This window comes from Periophthalmus magnuspinnatus, chromosome 4 (genome assembly GCF_009829125.3).
Source record: "Periophthalmus magnuspinnatus isolate fPerMag1 chromosome 4, fPerMag1.2.pri, whole genome shotgun sequence".
NCBI lineage: Eukaryota > Metazoa > Chordata > Actinopteri > Gobiiformes > Gobiidae > Periophthalmus > Periophthalmus magnuspinnatus.
In genome coordinates this window covers 32954116-32970867 of record NC_047129.1, presented here as the reverse complement: position 1 = coordinate 32970867, position 16752 = coordinate 32954116, and the positions used below count along the sequence as shown (strand labels likewise).

Genomic DNA, 16752 nt, shown 5'->3' with positions numbered 1-16752 from the left:
CAATCCTAAAGTACACGCAAAAAAAAATGTGCAATCTGCAACTTCCCGGCGCAAACACATTCCCTCGGCTCCGGCTCCGCGTCTCCACAGCCCTCCTCCCGGAACCATGTCCTTTCGAAATCCCCTTGGAAGAATTGTGCCGCCGAACAAGAACCAACAAGAGTCCGGGTTTCTAGCGTTCCATGGAGAAAAAAATAAGTGCTGGAATAATTATGATGCGATCCGTGGGTGCCGGCGCGCGGCGCGGAGCGATAGCCGGTCGGAAGCGTGGGAAAAAAACAGAGAAATGAAAAGAAAGAGGGATGCAGATGGGATGGTGCCGCGGGAGAGGGGTAGAACGGTCCCTCGTCCTGGTGCAGTGAAGCCGGAGATGCTGTGGCTGCTGCTGCCTCTTCCCTCCCTCCCTCTCTCTCTCTCTTTTTCCCTCTCTCTCTCTTTTTCCTGCTGTGACTGTACCTCGCACGGCCGGCATAACACACACTGTAGACACGCCCACTTCCTCTCCTCTCCCCTCTCCTCTCCGTCGCTCTGCTCTTTCCCTCTCCTTTCACTATCTCTCTCTCTCTCTTCTCCTCCTCCTCCTCTCTCGCTATCGTCTCCCCTCTATCTCTCCGTTTCTCCTCCCCCTCTTCTCCCTCTATCTTTCTCTCCCGGCTGTGACTGTTACATTGTGTCTGTCCGTTTCACGGACAGACACAATGTAGACACGCCCCCTTCCTCTCCTCTCTCCCCTCTTCTCTTTCCCTCCGTTTCTCTCCTGTCCCTCCCCCTCTCTCCTTTCCTCTTCTCTCTCTCCTGCTGTGACTGTACCTCACACACACAGTATAGACACGCCCCCTTCCTCTCCTCTCTTTGTCCGCTCTGTCTATCTTCCTCTATCTCTGTCTCCCCCGCTCTCCCTCACTCTCTTTTCTCCTCTCGTCCTCCTCTCTATCTCTCCGTTTCTCGCACGGCCGGCGTTGCACACACGCAGCAAACACAACCCCCCTTCCTCTCTCTCTCCCTCTTCTCATCTTTCTTTTCCTCCACTTCTCTTCTCTCCCTCTCTCCTGCTGTGACTAGACCTCGCACGGCACACACACAGCGCACACGCCCCCTTCTCTCTCTTTCTCCTCTACTTTCACTCTCTCCTCTCTCATTTCTTCCTCTCTTTCCCTCTCTTCTCTATTTTTATCTTCCTCTCTCTCCTCTGCCGCGACTGCACCCCTTCCTCTCCTCTCTCCTCCTCTCTTCTCTTTCCCTTTTAATCTTTTGTCCTCCTCGCTCTCATCTTTCCCTCTATTCCCTGTCCCTCTTTCTTTCCTCCTCTTTCTCTCTCTCTCGGCCGGTGTTGCACAGACACATGCTGCAGACACGCCCCCTCCACTCACTCTTCTCGTCTTTCCCAGCTCTCTCCTTTCCTCCTCTCTCAATCTTCTTCTCTCCCTTTATCTCTCCATCTGCTCTCCCCCTCGCACCCCCGATTCTCTTTTCTTTCCCTCTCTCCTTTCCTCCTCTCATCCCTCTCTCCTCTGCCGTGACTGTATCTCACGCGTTCACATTGTATCGCTCTCTTCTCTTTCTCTTCCTCCTTAAACCCCCCACTCACTGTAGACACACCCCCTCCTCTTCTATCTATTTTCTCCTCCTCATCCTCCTCTCCCTCGCTCTGTCCTTCTCATCTCTCCTCTTGGCTCTATCTCTCATCTCTCTCATCTTCTCTTTCCTCCATCCATCTTCCTCTTGTCCTCCTCCCTCTCTCTCTCTCCTTTCCTCCCCTTAACTCCACCTCCTCTCTTCTCATCCTCCTTCTTCCATCTCTCTTCCTCGCTTTCTCTATCTCTACTCTTTTTCTTAGCTCCATCTCTCTCATCTTCTCTCGTTTTTTATGTTTTTAAGACGCTCTTTCTCTCGCTTCTCCTCTTGGCTCTATCTCTCATCTCTCCTCTTTCTCTCGCTTCTCCTCTTGGCTCTATCTCTCATCTCTCCTTCTTTCTCTCGCTTCTCCTCTTGGCTCTATCTCTCATCTCTCCTCTTTCTCTCGCTTCTCCTCTTGGCTCTATCTCTCATCTCTCTCATCTTCTCTTTCCTCCATCCATCTTCCTCTTGTCCTCCTCCCTCTCTCTCTCTCCTTTCCTCCCCTTACCTCCACCTCCTCTCACTCTCTCTTCTCATCCTCCTCCTTCCATCTCTCTTCCTCGCTCTCTCCTTTATCTCTCCTCCTCTTTATCCTCTTTCCTCCTTCTCTTCCCCCTCTCCTTCCTCTCCCTCCCCCTCCCCCTCTTCCTCTCCCGCCTCTCCTCCTCTTCCTCCTCCTCCTCCCCCTCTCCTCTCCTCTCTCTCCTCTCCCTCCTCCTTCTCTTCCCCCTCTCTTCCTCTCCCTCCTCTCCTCTCCTCCTCCCCCTCTCTCCTCCCCCTCTCCTCTCCTCTCTCTCCTCTCTCTCCTCTCCCTCCTCTCCTCCTCCTTCTCCTCTCCTCTCTCTCCTCCCCCTCTCTCCTCCTCTCCTCTCTCTCCTCCCCCTCTCTCATCCCCCTCTCCTCTCCTCCCCCTCTCTCCTCACTCCTCCCCCTCTCCTCCTCTCCCTCCTCTCCTCACTCCTCCCTCGCTCCTCCCTCGCTCCTCCACACAGAGGATCCATTTCCGGTCGTTTACTTGAGTCTTATCTTCGAGTCCGTCCAGGCTCCGGAGTAAAACGTCGTCTAAATAAAGAAATACTTTTGAGCTCGTCGCTGCTGTAGTTTTTGGGAGATAGGGGGTAGGTGAAAACGGAGATTTTATGAGCACTTAAGCCTCAAATACAGAACAGCACAGACGACACAGGAGGTATTTTACTTCTACGTCGTATTAGCCGCTAACACAAAACATATTTAGACCACCGTGTTTCCTTTTATTGTTTTATCGTCCAAGTGTGCGTGTTAGCATGCTAGTTGTCGCCTGAACTCCGCTCCGGTCTCTTAAAGCTGTAAAACGCTCTTATAAACTCATCTGGGTGAGTAATTAAGGATGTTCTGACTGCATAAGGTGAGAGAGGAGTGACCTTGGACCACTGCAAAACTGTTTTTCATGTTTTTAAGACGGTAAAAATCCCGTAGCGCGTCCTTATTTCTCCTCCTCATCCTCCTCTCCCTCGCTCTGTCCTTCTCATCTCTCCTTCTTTCTCTCGCTTCTCCTCTTGGCTCTATCGCTCATCTCTCTCATCTTCCTCTCCTCCTCTCCCTCTCTTGGCTCATTCGTCTCTCGTCCTCCTCCCTCTCTCTCTCTCTCCTTTCCTCCCCTTAACTCCACCTCCTCTCTTCTCATCCTCCTTCTTCCATCTCTCTTCCTCGCTTTCTCTATCTCTACTCTTTTTCTTAGCTCCATCTCTCTCATCTTCTCTCGTTTTTTATGTTTTTAAGACGCTCTTTCTCTCGCTTCTCCTCTTGGCTCTATCTCTCATCTCTCCTCTTTCTCTCGCTTCTCCTCTTGGCTCTATCTCTCATCTCTCCTTCTTTCTCTCGCTTCTCCTCTTGGCTCTATCTCTCATCTCTCCTCTTTCTCTCGCTTCTCCTCTTGGCTCTATCTCTCATCTCTCTCATCTTCTCTTTCCTCCATCCATCTTCCTCTTGTCCTCCTCCCTCTCTCTCTCTCCTTTCCTCCCCTTACCTCCACCTCCTCTCACTCTCTCTTCTCATCCTCCTCCTTCCATCTCTCTTCCTCGCTCTCTCCTTTATCTCTCCTCCTCTTTATCCTCTTTCCTCCTTCTCTTCCCCCTCTCCTTCCTCTCCCTCCCCCTCCCCCTCTTCCTCTCCCGCCTCTCCTCCTCTTCCTCCTCCTCCTCCCCCTCTCCTCTCCTCTCTCTCCTCTCCCTCCTCCTTCTCTTCCCCCTCTCTTCCTCTCCCTCCTCTCCTCTCCTCCTCCCCCTCTCTCCTCCCCCTCTCCTCTCCTCTCTCTCCTCTCTCTCCTCTCCCTCCTCTCCTCCTCCTTCTCCTCTCCTCTCTCTCCTCCCCCTCTCTCCTCCTCTCCTCTCTCTCCTCCCCCTCTCTCATCCCCCTCTCCTCTCCTCCCCCTCTCTCCTCACTCCTCCCCCTCTCCTCCTCTCCCTCCTCTCCTCACTCCTCCCTCGCTCCTCCCTCGCTCCTCCACACAGAGGTCACTTCAGATCCATTTCCGGTCGTTTACTTGAGTCTTATCTTCGAGTCCGTCCAGGCTCCGGAGTAAAACGTCGTCTAAATAAAGAAATACTTTTGAGCTCGTCGCTGCTGTAGTTTTTGGGAGATAGGGGGTAGGTGAAAACGGAGATTTTATGAGCACTTAAGCCTCAAATACAGAACAGCACAGACGACACAGGAGGTATTTTACTTCTACGTCGTATTAGCCGCTAACACAAAACATATTTAGACCACCGTGTTTCCTTTTATTGTTTTATCGTCCAAGTGTGCGTGTTAGCATGCTAGTTGTCGCCTGAACTCCGCTCCGGTCTCTTAAAGCTGTAAAATGCTCTTATAAACTCATCTGGGTGAGTAATTAAGGATGTTCTGACTGCATAAGGTGAGAGAGGAGTGACCTTGGACCACTGCAAAACTGTTTTTCATGTTTTTAAGACGGTAAAAATCCCGTAGCGCGTCCTTATTTCTCCTCCTCATCCTCCTCTCCCTCGCTCTGTCCTTCTCATCTCTCCTTCTTTCTCTCGCTTCTCCTCTTGGCTCTATCGCTCATCTCTCTCATCTTCCTCTCCTCCTCTCCCTCTCTTGGCTCATTCGTCTCTCGTCCTCCTCCCTCTCTCTCTCTCTCCTTTCCTCCCCTTAACTCCACCTCCTCTCTTCTCATCCTCCTTCTTCCATCTCTCTTCCTCGCTTTCTCTATCTCTACTCTTTTTCTTAGCTCCATCTCTCTCATCTTCTCTCGTTTTTTATGTTTTTAAGACGCTCTTTCTCTCGCTTCTCCTCTTGGCTCCATCTCTCATCTCTCCTCTTTCTCTCGCTTCTCCTCTTGGCTCTATCTCTCATCTCTCCTCTTTCTCTCGCTTCTCCTCTTGGCTCTATCTCTCATCTCTCCTCTTTCTCTCACTTCTCCTCTTGGCTCTATCTCTCATCTCTCCTCTTTCTCTCGCTTCTCCTCTTGGCTCTATCTCTCATCTCTCCTCTTTCTCTCGCTTCTCCTCTTGGCTCTATCTCTCATCTCTCCTTCTTTCTCTCGCTTCTCCTCTTGGCTCTATCTCTCATCTCTCCTCTTTCTCTCGCTTCTCCTCTTGGCTCTATCTCTCATCTCTCTCATCTTCTCTTTCCTCCATCCATCTTCCTCACCTCCTCTCCCTCTCTTGGCTCATTCGTCTCTCGTCCTCCTCCCTCTCTCTTTCTCTCCTTTCCTCCCATTACCTCCACCTCCTCTCGCTCTCTCTCTTCTCATCCTCCTTCTTCCATCTCTCTTCCTCGCTCTCTCCTTTATCTCTCCTCTTTTTCTTAGCTCCGTTTCACAAAATAACCCAAAATCTAAGACTAATCAATGATAAAACCAGTTATCGTCTAAATAAAGAGTGTTTTATGATCACTGCGGTATCGGAATCGGTATCGAGTATCGCGCCCGTTCCTTCATATCGGAATTTTAGCATCGTGACAACACTACTGCCGATTTTATTTACAATTCCTGTGAGCAAAAACCTTTTAAATATTCATCTTAACGCTCAACGCATTAATAAAACCATTGATTGACATTTCCACGATATTCCCGAAACGCTCCCAGCAACGCGGCGACGGTGATTTGTCCAGATTATTCCCAGAGGATTCGTGGAAAACCCCCCCCCCCTCCTCCTCCGGGTTTATAGACTGCACCTCTGAGCTCCTCCCATTTTTCCCTCCGTCTGTTTTCTTTCCGTAGCTTCTGTGTAGTCAGCGGATGGTCGACTCTCACAGTGTAAGACTCAACATCACAGCAACGACCTACGACCTTTCCACACAGCGAAGACGGGGTCAGAGGTCAAGAAACTCAACCAAGGAACTCAATCCATGTCCTAGTGTCGTTCCCTCCTCAAAAACAGACCTGGAGTTGAGTTTGTTTCATTCACACGTTTGAGTCGCACTTTAGTATCAGTCTGTAACATCGACAAAGATCAAAATGCGACGTTCCACTTTGTGATGTCATCGTTTAGTCCTGGTTTAGTCCTGGTTTAGTCCTGGTTTAGTCCTGGTTTAGACCTGGTTTAGACCTGGTTTAGACCTGGTTTAGACCTGGTTTAGACCTGGTTTAGACCTGGTTTGGTCCTGGTTTAGACCTGGTTTAGACCTGGTTTGGTCCTGGTTTAGACCTGGTTTAGACCTGGTTTGGTCCTGGTTTAGACCTGGTTTAGTTCTGGTTTAGTCCTGGTTTAGTCCTGGTTTAGTTCTGGTTTAGTCCTGGTTTAGTCCTGGTTTAGTCCTGGTTTAGTCCTGGTTTAGTCCTGGTTTAGTCCTGGTTTAGTCCTGGTTTAGACCTGGTTTAGACCTGGTTTAGACCTGGTTTAGACCTGGTTTAGACCTGGTTTAGACCTGGTTTAGACCTGGTTTGGTCCTGGTTTAGACCTGGTTTAGTCCTGGTTTAGTCCTGGTTTAGTCCTGGTTTAGTTCTGGTTTAGTCCTGGTTTAGTCCTGGTTTAGTCCTGGTTTAGTCCTGGTTTAGTCCTGGTTTAGTCCTGTTTAGTTCTGGTTTAGTCCTGGTTTAGTCCTGGTTTAGTCCTGGTTTAGTCCTGGTTTAGTCCTGGTTTAGTCCTGGTTTAGTCTTATCTTTATTTCTGTCACTGTGTCTTTTTTAGTATCGATATCTGTGAAAAGTCTCTACTTTCGATATTTGTTTTAGTGCCTGATCGTCGATACTTTTTCTGATAGAAATCAGACGGTTTTTTTTTCCCACACTCTCAGACTCATCCCTCGCTCAATCCGACCCCACGACTCCAGAGTCTGACATTCTCTTTTTCCGCTTGGTCGCGATTCACGGCAGATCCCGTATTTATTCTTTATTTTACAAACAGCTCAGCAGAGATAGGACGGCCCCTTGGTTACAGTTGCCAGGCGATCTGGAGCGAGGGAGCGAGGGAGGGAGGGAGGGAGGGGGGTGTACAGGACGGAGAGAGATAAGGAGGATCAAGTAACAGAGGAGAGGGAAAGAAGAGAGGGAGAGAGAGAGGGGAGAGAGAGGGGGGAGAGGAGAGAAAGAGGGAGAGGGAGAGGAGAGAAAGAGGGAGAGGGAGGGAAAGAAGAGAGGGAGAGAGGGGAGAGAGAGAGGGGGAAGGAAAGAGAAAGAAGTGAAGGAGGGAGAGAGAAAGGGAGAGGGGAGAGAGGGAGGGACGGAGGAGAGAAAGAAAAGAGGGAGTGAGAGGGAGAGAAAGAGAGAGAAGAGAAGAGAGGGAGGGGAAGAGAGGGGGTGGAGAGACAGAAAGAGAGGGGAGAGAGAGTGACGCAACACAGAGAGAGAAGGGGGGAAGGAGAGGGAGGAGAGAGGAAGAGATAGAGAGAAAGAGGAAAAGAGAGGGTGTGAGAGGGAAAGGGAGGGAGAGAGGGAGGGGGGACGGAGTGAGAGGGAAAGCAAGAGGGGGAAGAGAAAGAGAGAGCGAGGGAGAGAGAGGGAAGAGAGGGAAAGAGAGAGGGTAGAGAGAGAGGGAGAGAGAAGAGAGGGAGAGGGTGGAGAGACAGAAAGAGAAAGCAAAAGGAATGGGTCAGAAGAGAAAGAGGAAAAGAGAAAGGGAGAGAGAAACAGACAAAGGAGTTTGAATAGAAAGAGAGAGAGAGAGACGGAGAGAGAGAGAGAGAGAGAGAGAGAGAGAGACAGAGAGAGAGAGAGAGAGAGAGGCTGGAGTGCAGGAGAATCTGCGGCGGCGACAGAGAGAAATCTTGGTTTTCATAATTCAGTTTCTATTTAAAGCCCATTAAGAGTCAATCAGGACCAGCTGCAGACGAGAGGGACAGACGCCATTTTGGATCAGAGACGATGACCGGCACGAACGGGACGAAGGGGAAACAAACTCACCGCTCGTACGGACACATCTGAAAGTTTGATTTTTAATTCCGCAAATGAGAAAGAGAGAAGAGAGTGAACATCTGCACCGCACAAATGATCTTCGGCGCATTATAAAAACGACGGCTCTGTCCGATTTAACCGCCGTCTGACGACACGACGACATTAGCGACTGTGACCTACAAAGACCCAACTTAAAGACGAGGTTGATGGCGCTCTGAAGGAGGAGTGACTTAGCACGGGGAGCAGCGGGAGGCGAGACTTGGAGTCGAAAGAAAGTGAAAACGTCTCAAATACGTTCATATATTTTCAGGGGATTTTGCATTTTTGGCGATTTGAATATGTTTCGTGTCAGTTTGACCCCAGAGAAGTAAAACACCTCCATTTTAAAACACAAAATGGAGAATAAAACAAAAGAAAAGAGGAGAAAGGAGCGTCCGCCGATGTAGTACGTCTGTTTTACGGTGTTATTTGGAGCAGGGATGTGTAATACTCGACACTCAAGACTAAAAAAACTCTCGTTCTTTAGACAATAGAATGTGATTTTCAACATTAAATGGCAGCACTTTGTTTTGTTTTTCTTTTCTTTCTTTAGCCTTTCTTTGTCAGGGACCGTGCACAAATTCATGAATCATACAAAAGAGAAGATGATTTGTCCCAGATTTAGCTCCTCCTCCTTTGTCCGTGCAGGTGAACACACATTAAAACACACATTTCACTACAGTTCATCATCGACTTTAACAGTAAAATACAATAAAATGTGTCCGTGTCCAGTACAAGACGTTTACTTCAGTCCAAACGCGTAAAAAAAATCATTCAGTGCAGGTTTTTAGAGTCAAACGTAGAAGAACAACATGAATTAGACTGAAAAATGGACTTTTTCTAGTCAAAATGATTCAAATGTACAGACGGTTTTTGAGTCTGGAGCTGATTCTCTGATGGTTTAAAAAGAAAAAGCGACTGAGGATCTGTCTGGAACGGCGCGGTGTCGGTTCACAGTTTGTTCGGCACAAAGTTTAATAAATATTTTCATTGTAGAGCCGCTGCATTATTGATCATTTAACACATTTCTTAAGTTTGAAGATAAAATTAAACTGATGAAACTGAACATTTTGCATTTCGTTGGGATGTTACAGATGTGATCAATCGAGCAACATCACTGCCTGAATATGGATGGATGAGAGAGAGAGGGAGGAGAGGGAGGGAGGAGAGAAAGAGAGGGAGGGAGAGAGAGAGAGAGAAAGAGAGAGGAGAGAAGAGAGGGAGGGCAAGAGAGGGAGAGAGGGTGGAAAGACAGAAAGAGAGGGGAGAGAGAGTGAAGCAACACAGAGAGAGAGAAGGGGGGAAGGAGAGGGAGGAGAGAGGAAGAGATAGAGAGAGAGAAAGAGGAAAAGAGAGGGAGTGAGAGGGAAAGAGGGAGAGAGGGAGGGGAGACGGAGCGAGAGGGAGAGCAAGAGGGGGAAGAGAGGGAGAGAGCGAGGGAGAGAGAGGGAAGAGAGGGTGAGAGGGAAAGAGAGAGGGTAGAGAGACAGAAAGAGAGAGGGAGAGGGTGGAGAGACAGAAAGAGAAAGGAATGGGGTAGAAGAGAAAGAGGAAAAGAGAGGGAGTGAGAGGGAAAGAGAGGGAGGGGAGACGGAGCAAGAGGGAGAGCAAGAGGGGGAAGAGAGGGAGACAGCGAGGGAGAGAGAGGAAAGAGAGGGTGAGAGGGAAAGAGAGAGGGTGGAAAGACAGAAAGAGAGGGAGAGGGTGGAGAGACAGAAAGAGAGAGGGAGAGAGAAGAGAGGGAGAATGAGAGGGTGGAGAGACAGAAAGAGAAAGCAAAAGGAATGGGGTAGAAGATAAAGAGGAAAAGAGAAATGGAGAGAGAAACAGAAATACGGCGTTAAAATATGTTACACGTGTGTTAAAGTTTCATTTCCGTCCTGTGAATGTGACTTCTGTAGTATCGATACTCGCTCAAACGAGTCTCTACGTTTGATTCCGGTTCCAGTTGGTTTTGGATCCGTTTAACGCCGCAGCAGACACGGTCGGTCTGAATGGAGCAGACAGAGCGGAGGATAATGAAAAGCTCTGGAGCGGAGCCAGCGCTGGAACACCTCTGCAGCCCGGTGTCCTTCACGAGGAGGAGACGTGAGGAACGACTGCGGCGACGTGGAACAAAGCCAACTCCTCCACCTCCTCCTCCACCGCCACCTCCTCCTCCACACGTCTGCAGAGAGCACCAGCCTGTGAGCTTAGGTACGAGCGCAAATCTCACAAACGGGGCCCGCGTTTTGTTTCCTTTATTTATCTAGAAAAATATTCAGTGAGCAAACAAATACGTCCTCGGTCTTGATGCTCATTGACGCTAGCAGTTATAGCGGCTAATTTGGAGCAAAGTTTCATATTTGGAAGTCCAACCGCGAGTATCATAGCAACCGAAGAGCCAATCCAGAGCGAGGATGTAAAGGTAACGCCCCTTCCCGCCCGCACCACTGGTTTAGCAGGGAGTGAGCGCTTAGCAACGCTGTCAATCAAACCTGTTGCTAATGCTAAGCGGGAGCGACGTCAGGGAAAGAAGGACCTGATTTGTCTGTTATTAATGTTCATATCTTGATTTACAGACACAAAAGTGAAATTAAAACCACAGGATCATGTAGAGGGTTAATACGGAACATTTAAGACCAAAATGAGTTTGACAGCAGCAGAGACAGAGAGAGGACACAGTTTGTCAAAAAAAAAATGAACTCAAATTAACAAAAAAATAAATTAAAAAAACTTAAAAAAAAACTTTAAAAAAAACCTAAAAATAACAGAAAAAATTAACAAAATAAACAAAAAAAAAAAACCTCAAATTAAAATAATAATAATTAAAAAAAAAAAACTAAAAAAAAACTAAAAAGGTAAACTCAAAAATAAAAAACCCAGGATCATGTAGAGCGGGTTAATACGAACATTTAAGACCAAAATGACGAGTCTGACAGGAGCAGGTACAGAGACGGGCGATGGTTTTGCAATTGAAAGTGAATTGGAGCCAGCAGCGGTTAGCAGGTTAGCTATGTCCATTTATATAAATCAGGGGCATCCAACACATTTTCAACAAGGGTCACATCAGCAAAATGGCTGACCTCAAATGGCCAGATCTAAAATAAATCAACTTTTTTAACTTGTAAATTAACTGTTTCTGTTTTTATTACTTATTCAAGTTACAAATATGACACATGCATTTGCCTTGATGCAAAAACATAGCTGTGTAACTGCGTATCTCCTGATGAAATGATTTTTTAAGACCATCACACCTTTTAATTTACCCTGTCGAGGGCCACGTAAAATGACGTGGAGGGCCATGTTTTGCCCACGGGCCTTGAGTTTGACACACGTGATTATAAACCGTGTATGGGCTGGACGTATAAATTGATGTAATAAGACTTTTACTGATCGTACTCAGCTCAGAAAGTCGTAAATCTGTTGAAAAAAAAATGATATTATGAAGGAAATAAGTGCTGTTTTCAGTCTCTGCGCTGGTATCGGTTCATATCTGGTCTAATGTGGTTTAAATGATCTCGTTTGTAAGGCACATTGAGTTACCTTGTGTTTGAGGCGCGCGGTATAAATAAAAATGCCTCGTCTCGCACCGCTCCGCTGCGTTCGAGCTCAAAACGCCAGTGGGACGGAGACCGGACCGATCACGGGGGAGCGCTGCGATTTGGGTGGAAGCCAAAGGTGGAGCTATCTTAAGTACGACTCAACTATACTCGGAGATGGGCACGTCTCGCTCTCATTTTGGCCGATTTGAGCAGAAACATGGAAATACTTAGCGCAGAGGGAAGTGTTTTATGTATTTGTGAACGGGAAAGATTCATTCTCTTTTATTGAACCGAGTCTTGACCCACTGTTGTGTCTGAATGTGCGTTTTTTGTTTTTTTTTACAGAATGACCGATGTGTAAAACCCCAGTCTATATCTCTGCATTAGTAATAGGAACAAATATGAACAGAGGGACGTCCAGCACAGGTTAGACAGGCTGCCCCTCCGCCTCCTCGGCCTCCACCTCCTCCTCCGCCTCTCCTCTTTAGTGTCGGAGCTGGACAGTGATGAAAAACAGCAGCAGAAGGTTAAGCTAAATTATTCAGTCCGCTCCAAAACAGAGGCAGCGTGAGGCCTGAGTGCAGAGGTGGAGGGGCGGAGGGGCGGAGGGGTGGAGAGGTAGAGGGGTGGAGTTGTAGAGGGGTGGAGGGGTGGAGGGGTAGAGGGGTAGAGGGGTGGAGGGGTAGAGGGGTGGAGGGGTGGAGAGGCGGAGGGGTGGAGGGGTGGAGAGGCGGAGGGGTGGAGGGGTGGAGTGGTAGAGGGGTGGAGAGGTGGAGGGGTAGAGGGGTAAAGAGGTAGACAGGTAGAGAGGTAGAGGGGTGGAAAAGTGGAGGTGTAGAGGGGTAAAGAGATACAAAGGTGGAGCAGTAAAGAGGTAGAAAGGTGGAGGAGTGGAGAGGTAGAAAGGTGGAGGTGTAGAGGGGTAAAGAGATACAAAGGTGGAGCAGTAAAGAGGTAGAAAGGTGGAGGAGTGGAGAGGTAGAAAGGTGGAGTGACATATTGCTGCAGAAAAATGATCCCAATTTATTTATTTTCAATCCAAAAATTTTAAGCAAAAATCTAACTGAAAATCATAATTTTATTTTATTTTTTTTTACCAAATCACACCAGCAAATACGTGGAATCCTAAAGGTTTACATCTCCAAAGCTCAAAACGCTCTGTTCCACCTTGTGATGTCATCAAGTGGTAGTTTTCAACCGTTTTAACTCCTCCTTTTACCTTTAGTTCAGCGGAGATAAGCGGCAACTCCAGAAGCTGAAATGATCCAAATGATTCTATAAATGAAGGTGTGTGGAGTTTAAAAACACAGTGGAGCACTTCCTATATCACCACACGATGACATCACAAGGTGGAACAGAGTGTTTTCCGTTTGAGAGAGGAGCTCATGGCCGTGCAGAGGTGGAGCAGTAAAAACCAGGTCAGACATCAGCACATTACAGCTGTTTAAAAATGCATAAGGTTCTATCAGATTATTGTTTATGTATCTGGGACAAACGCAGAGTCCGGGTCCCACAGTGGGGCTTTAAATGCGTCGTAGTATTTGTAAACACCCACTGCGCTCGGCTCCGGCCTGTTATTAATGTTCGTATCTTGATTTACAGACACAACAGTGAAATAAAAACCCCAGGATCATGTAGAGGGTTAATACGGAACATTTAAGAGCAAAATGACGAGTCTGACAGCAGCAGGGACAGAGAGAGCGGCGACGGTTTTTCAATGTAAAGTGAATTGAAGCCAGAGTCGACGAAGCTGGAGAAGCGGCTCGTGCTCTACTGCAGTTTACAGTTTACACGATATTTAATTTAGTTGATGTGAGTGAAGGAGTCGCACTCTCTGTAGAGTTTATAAACGGCATCGCCCGGTGCAGCGTCGGTGTAAAAAAAACACTGCATTGGGTCAAAGTGGAGGAGCTGTGGTCATTCATCATGATGTAATCTGCCTCTGCACGTCTGCGTCTGGACTGGACCTGTGCCAGACCTGTGCCAAATCTGTGCCAAATCTGTGCTGGACCTGTGCCGGACGTGTGCCAAACGTGTGCCAAACGTGTGCTAAACCTGTGCCAAACCCATACCAAACTTGTGCCAAACTTGCGCTAAACTTGTGACAAACCTGTGCCAAACTTGTGACAAACCTGTGCCAAACCTGTGCCAAACTTGTGACAAACCTGTGCCAAACCTGTGCCAAACTTGTGACAAACCTGTGCCAGACCTGTGCCAAACTTGTGACAAACTTGTGCCAAACTTGTGCCAAACTTGTGCCAAACTTGTGCCAAACTTGTGACAGACCTGTGCCAGACCTGTGCCAAACTTGTGGCAAACCTGTGCCAAACTTGTGACAAACCTGTGCCAAACCTGTGACAAACTTGTGACAAACTTGTGACAAAGCTGTGCCAAACCTGTGCCAGACCTGTGCCAAACTTATGCCAAACCTGTGACAAACTTGTGACAAACCTGTGCCAAACTTGTGACAAACCTGTGCCAAACTTGTGACAAACCTGTGCCAAACCTGTGCCAAACTTGTGACAAACCTGTGCCAAACTTGTGACAAACCTGTGCCAAAGCTGTGCTAAACCTGTGCTAAACCTGTGCCAAACTTGTGCCAAACTTGTGCCAAACCTGTGACAAACCTGTGCCAAACCTGTGCCAAACTTGTGCCAAACCTGTGACAAACCTGTGACAAAGCTGTGACAAAGCTGTGACAAAGCTGTGACAAAGCTGTGACAAACCTGTGCCAGACCTGTGCCAGACCTGTGCCAGACCTGTGCCAGACCTGTGCCAGACCTGTGCCAGACTTATGCCAGACTTATGCCAAACCTGTGACAAACTTGTGCCAAACCTGTGCCATACTTGTGCCAGACCTTACCCATGATAAACACTGATCCTCAAAATGACTGTATTGAACATGTTGCTATGGTGATAATCCTGACAGGTCTAATGTAGGTCAGTGTTCAGTCTCGTCGTGTCAACGTCCTCTGTGGGTGTTTGTCTTTCTTTTTCACTTTTTTACTCCTAACCCGCCCCATGTTTGTTTTACCCAGAGCAGCTCACACGTCCATAGCAGATTAACCAACGACATGGCTAATCCGTCTGGAATCACTCGTTTTTGTAAAGTTTTGTCAGAGCGTGTGGTTCTGGCTGGACAGGTAAGAACGACACCATGTCCCTGAGTCTCTCCATCAGAAAAGTTACACAGTGCAGCTTTAAATCTCTACTGTGCTGTACTTTATGGTCAAAAAAAATGGTGCACAGGGGTCACATTTTCATACAGAACCACTCAGTCGTTCGGACACACGGAGACGAGGAGGGTTACGCGTCTTGCCTAACGACACAACAACAGGATTAAATTGTGAATCAGCGGAGCTACTATCGCCTCTCGAACTTCTAAACCGCCCCCCACCATTAAACGCCGCGTATTCCCCGCGACGGATGCTTCACTTCGTCGTAAAAAAAACAAAAAAACAGCTTTACTTTCACTGAATATATTCCGCGTGTCGACCGCACTGCTACGCGTTTCCTGTTTTTGACAAGACAAGTGTTGTATTAAAACCGCGCTTTCCAACCGAGGCCGCGTGTCCGTGAGCGAGCGAGCGCTAAAGCTAACAGGGCGAGGTCGCATTTGCCTAATCCGCGCCGCCACATCGGTGTCAGCGCGGCTATGCTAATGCGGTCTCCCTCATCACAGCTGTGCTTTAAATACACTCACATTCACGAGCATCGCAATCCAGACGCCCCGCGCACTTAAACAGATAATGTGGGAGTCAGGGAGACGTTTGGAGACAGGGAACGCTTTTAGCATCTGGGAACGGGAATATAAAAGCAAGCCGGACCGTTAAAGGTGCACTGCGTAGCTTTACAGGTGAAGATTATGCTACGTGTTTGTCTCCAAGGAGATGCTGTAGATGTTACGCAGATGACATCGCAAAAAATTGACTTTTTAGAATGAGGGGCAACATTATTTAGTTTGTGCCTGGCGTCTAAAACAAGAAAATTCTTCTCTCAGGCTGAAAACACTCTGTGCCACCTTGTGATGTCATCGTGTGGTAAAACAGGAAGTGCTCCGCCGTGTTTTTAAACTCCGCACACCTTCATTTCTAGAGTCATTTGGATCATTTCAGCTTCTGGGATCAATGCCAATCTGTACTGAACTGAAGGTAAAAGGAGCTGTTAAAACTAAACGCTACCACTCGATGACATCACAAGGTGGAACGGAGCATTTTGAGCTTTGCGGAGAAACAAAACACAACTCCAGGTCTGTTTTTGAGGAGGTAACAGCAGTATAACACGACTTAACGCTCACAAGAGTCAATTCTGCGTAATATAGAACCTTTAAGTAAACAGTAGCAGAAAACCGGTTAGCCGTTAGCTAAACATTTGTATTTGATGATACGTCAAGTGCATTTTAATGGACTGGTATTGAAGATTGTTAACGCATTACATGTTTAAATCACCACGTTACCTTTTATTGTTATGAAAATGGCAAAAAAACACACAAAAAATAAACCATTCCCTTCAGAGCGTCATCACAAAACTGAAACTACTGCACATTGATCAGTTTTGTGAAGTCGTAGTGTATCGTTTTGTATCCTGCTTTAGCGTATTTATGGAGAATGGACCCATGTTACTCCGTTTTCTGATCTAAGTTCTGATGTTTCCTAGTGTTTCCTCATTCACACATGTTTAACACACAAGTCTCAAGCAGAAAACACTCTGTTCCACCTTGTGATGTCATCGTGTGGTAATACGCCGCGTTTTTAGACTCCACACACCTTCATTTCTAGAATAATTTGGGTCATTTCTGCTAACGGCTAACCGTACAGAGGGTTCAAACAGGGCCCTGGAGAGGAGCTGCTACTCGCACATTCACGGACGGCGTATAAAACCACTTCAGACATGTTTTTGATGGTGGAATGGATTTTGCATAACTGGCCCCGTTAAACATTTAGCGAACACGAGTTAAGTGCTCCGGTGCAGTCCGCGCGTGTGAGGGCTGAGAGCGTGTGGGCTCGCAACCCTTTGTCCGCGGCTGAAAAGAAACGCTAAAGAAGTGGGCGACGGAGAGCTGGACTCAACCAGAGGAAATTATGCTTTTCATCACCTCACGAGTCCAGTCAAGGTGAACACGCCGGCTGTGGGGTCAGGGGTCACGGGAGCTGCGGGTTTACAAAGACTTCATTTACCACAACTAAGGCTGGACGGCTCATCGCGATCAAATCAAAATTAGAATTTAAGTTACCGCGATTCTGT

General features: G+C 47.7%; 1 protein-coding gene across 2 annotated transcripts in view; it reads right to left on the bottom strand.

Moving 5' to 3' along the window:
- The window catches only part of rabgap1l (RAB GTPase activating protein 1-like), a 181936-nt gene that overhangs the window by 86730 nt on the left and 78454 nt on the right, over positions 1-16752 (bottom strand). The window lies entirely within an intron of this gene.